Raw genomic sequence first — 3,916 nt, 5'->3', positions numbered from 1 at the left:
AAGCAACCCACTGTGGCTCGTTCTAGCATAGAGGCTGAGTATCATGCTGTCGCTCATTGTGTTGCGGAGACCATTTGGATTCGGCATTTACTTCGTGAGCTTGAAGTACCACTTTCTACTCCTCTCACTATTTATTGTGACAACATCTCTGCCACATATCTTGCACTCAATCCCGTATTTCACGCTCGCACCAAACACATTGAGTTGGATTTTCACTTTGTTCGAGAACGGGTTGTTTCCGAGTGATCTACGTGTTCGCTACATGCCTACTGCGGATCAGCTGGCCGACATATTTACAAAGGGGTTACTTAGTCTGCGTCATGCGCTATTGAGATCCAATCTCTCGGTTGTTACACTTACTTCGGATTGAGGGGGAGTATTATCGTGTAATTATATGTATATTGGGGTATTTCTATAATTGTGTTTATTTATACCCTTATTGTAATTAGTCACTCATATAAATACATATTATACAACCCTAGTTTGGATTAAGCTACCATAAACACTCTGTCGTTATTTCTCTCCGACTCTAAACATCATCATTTGTACTGTGCTGTTTCTCTTTATTTTGAAGAACCGAATGAAATGCTTGTTTTAATATAAAAAGGAGAAGCTTTGTGGGGGACTCCAAAATGGTGGGGACGACTCCACATTTATCAAAACTTTATGGATGGCAAGAACTCGATGCCCCCATTGGCCCTCATCAAAATGACCTGAACTCCAGCAGACACCGTGCGAGGAAAAGTCAGAACGTGGGGCCATCGGGCACACGACACCTGGCGAGAGTCCCCCACTACCAGGGAAAGCCCCACGTGCTGGTAGGCTCGGCATCACGTGGCCGGAGAGGGCGGAGATTCTTCTATGTATCTTAATGTCCCACGTGCTGGTAGGCTCTTAGGACGGACACAGTACTCCTTTCTCTCAGTGTGGGTGGGTTGGGTGGAGCCTGTCAAATCCTTATCCACTCCCCCGCCCTTTTGCCTTTGTCTCTGTGTTTGTCTCTCCTGTCCTCCTCTATCCATGTAATAAAAAGCCAGAGACCTCACCCATTAACCAATGAAAAGTGAAAACACGAAAGCGAAGAGCATCGTCAAGATGTAGCCTTTATCTGCATTTGCACCTGCACCTCATATTGCTTTCCGTTCTTCCCTGCGCATGCCTCTGTGCTGAGATTTGCGGGTATAAGATGAGGATTGTTCAAAGAGAAGGAAAGCCCCGAAACGTGTTTCGAATTGGTATTTCCCCTCAAACCCAGAAAGGGAAGAAGAAGAAGAAGAAAGAAGCGCAGGTGAAGAAGCAGAGGCGCTTGGAAGGTGCAGGTGCAGGTGCAGATGAATGCCATTTTGACTCCTTAGTGATCAGTGTCCATGAGGTGGTGTCTTTCCTCCAGGATGATCGGATCTCACAAGCATCATGGTAATATTCTTCTTTTTTGCTTTTTTTTTTGGGGGGTTTCTTGAGGCCCATTTATGGTAATTTAATCGATTATCTTCACAAAGATGGAGAATTTTTTTTTTGTGCCTTTTCTTGTTTAGCGAATTGGGACATTTTGAACGGCAATGAAGCGTGGATCAAGCAACTCACTGGAAACCCTAATTATACAGTCGATTGCATCTCTTCATATGAGGTGGGAACATAGGCCAACACCTCATGGCTTCTGGTCTCGCTAGTTTCTTTAAGTTAGGACACAGGGTTTCCCCAATGCTCGTGTACTTTGAGCTTCGTTGTTCTTCTAAGACGACTTGTTAATCCTAGGAATCCGAATGAGCAAATGATCCTTGACTTACAAACTACTTGGCCAGATTGTTGACCTTTCCACCACTATGTTATGTTTCATATGGATAGCTGCTGTTGTTCTTCAGCTCATAGCGCGGCCACAACCGTACTAGATGGGCTCTTTAGGTTAAATTTATCCTGTTTCGTTACCATGCGGAAGAGTACATTTTGAGTTCTATTCAAAATATAAGTGGACGAGAGTGTCGTTATACATGTAATGTGGCAATAAATGATATGATATGAAGTACAAACTTTGTCATTATCGAAATAGTTTTGACACCTTTTCCGATTTCTTTGAAAGGGTACAAGAGAAACAAAGGAAAAAGGTCGATTTTGTCATAATTTCCATTTCATGTGGCCAATTTACACCTTCTTCATCCTTCTTTATAGTACTGGATTTCAACTGTTCTTCACTGACACATCACCGGTTTACAAGCTTTTAAGTCCTTTCATGTGCACTAGCGGCCTTAGATATAAAGGACAAATAACGTCATTTTCTAAAGCTTAATTAGCTTCAGATTGGAGTGGAAATCTTTATGGTATTAACTATCAACTTGCTTTTTTTTCCTGTTCATTTTTTGCAGAGTATACAGGTAGAAGAGGTATCCGTATCTAAGGCTGACCATCGCCATTTGGGGAGGTAAGCTCATACAAAAAATTTTCTTCCTTAATCATGGGAATTATAGAAGGCCTTTTTACATTATAACTTACGGGAATTAGTCCCAAAAGGCTTCACTCCCTTCTCGAGACTAGTTTATAGCAGTATCGACATGACGATTGAAACTGTACCCATCTAGAATATAGTCATGCTAGGGTTCATCCACACAATGGGTTTTATCAAGTGATTGCAAGGTTCGAACTTTCGACAGGGTTGACAGCAACAAAGTTGGTATTGACATCAGTTGCATTGAGTCGAATGTTGATCATGTATTGCTGTTTTTTTTATGAAGGTACATGGCGATTTTAATTTTTGCTGCTGTACTATGGTTAGGTGTTCCAAGAACTATACAACTTCTTATGTCTTGCCTTCAAATAATTAAGCTATCATTAAATTAGGGGTCTCGATGCATTGATATAAGCAGTCAGTAGTAGTATAAGCAATCAGCAATACTGTATCAGTTTCCTTATTGGATCTTTATAAGATCATAGTGGAAAAGTTCATCGTGACGGACATGGATTCTTATTACTTAATTTCTTCAATCAAGAGAAATAGATGTTTGCATTTCAAATCATGTGCCAGTACTTTGTCTACATATTGTTGATCATGACAGAAGTTTTCAAACTTTAAAGTTCCCTCTCTAGATGTTCAACTGATTTTTTAAGTCCTCAAACTAAGTGGCTTTCATACGATTTTGATCTTTAGTCATCATTTCTATTAATATCTGGATTCCAATTTGTTGAAGTATGTCCACGTCGGTGGATAATAGGTCTTAAATGCTCTTTATATTCATGTGGTATCTCTTTATCTTTCAGCTTAAGCCTTTGGCTTGGACTTTCTAACACGATTCTTATGGCTCAAGCTGTATAATTAGACAAAAATTGTAAAAAATATGAAAAATCACAACCTTCTTATGATCTGAAGCATTTTAACTTTTTTATCATACCGAGACCGATCAGGACGTCCCGTCCAGTGGTTGAAATGTTGGCCGATTTCGGTACACGAAGAGACCTGGAAAATAAGCAAGCAAATAACAAGATCTTGATTTTGATTTGTTTGGCTTTGTCATGATCAATTGAGTGTTGATGACTACGTGATTAAACACTTAACTTTGGCTCGATTGTTTGGTCGCTTTTCCGGAAAGAAGTTTCGCTGATTTTCCGGAAAATTTACGCAACTTTTATCCAGATTAAAAGGGCATCTAGCTATCCGATTTCTTGAGTCGTATGTTGATCATGAATTGCTGTTTTTGTTAGAAATTAAACCAAATTCATGTATAGTGTCGATCGCGTGTGGATGACCGTTTGACTCCCTAGACACATGCACGAATCAGTGCATGTTCCAAGACCTGTTTTTATTGTTGTGTAGTTTTCAAGAGTTATTATTAGTATAATTTATCAAAAGTTGGTTTATGTAGCGATACTTTGTATCTACATCACATTTGTTCGTATTTTTAGAGGTAGATCAATAGTCATGTATCAA

The 3,916-nt window shown here is 39.9% G+C and overlaps 1 long non-coding RNA gene across 1 annotated transcript; it reads left to right on the top strand.

Annotated features, from left to right (window-relative positions):
* Nucleotides 1-1,273: 1,273 nt before the first annotated feature.
* LOC125316337 lies at nucleotides 1,274-3,310 on the top strand. Its single transcript, XR_007199574.1, has 3 exons — nucleotides 1,274-1,416; nucleotides 2,361-3,065; nucleotides 3,100-3,310. It is a non-coding gene; the product is annotated as an uncharacterized LOC125316337 (long non-coding RNA).
* Nucleotides 3,311-3,916: the final 606 nt, after the last annotated feature.

The sequence above is a fragment of the Rhodamnia argentea genome, chromosome 8 (assembly GCF_020921035.1).
Source record: "Rhodamnia argentea isolate NSW1041297 chromosome 8, ASM2092103v1, whole genome shotgun sequence".
NCBI classification, from domain to species: domain Eukaryota; kingdom Viridiplantae; phylum Streptophyta; class Magnoliopsida; order Myrtales; family Myrtaceae; genus Rhodamnia; species Rhodamnia argentea.
This window is presented reverse-complemented; position numbering and strand designations above follow the sequence as displayed.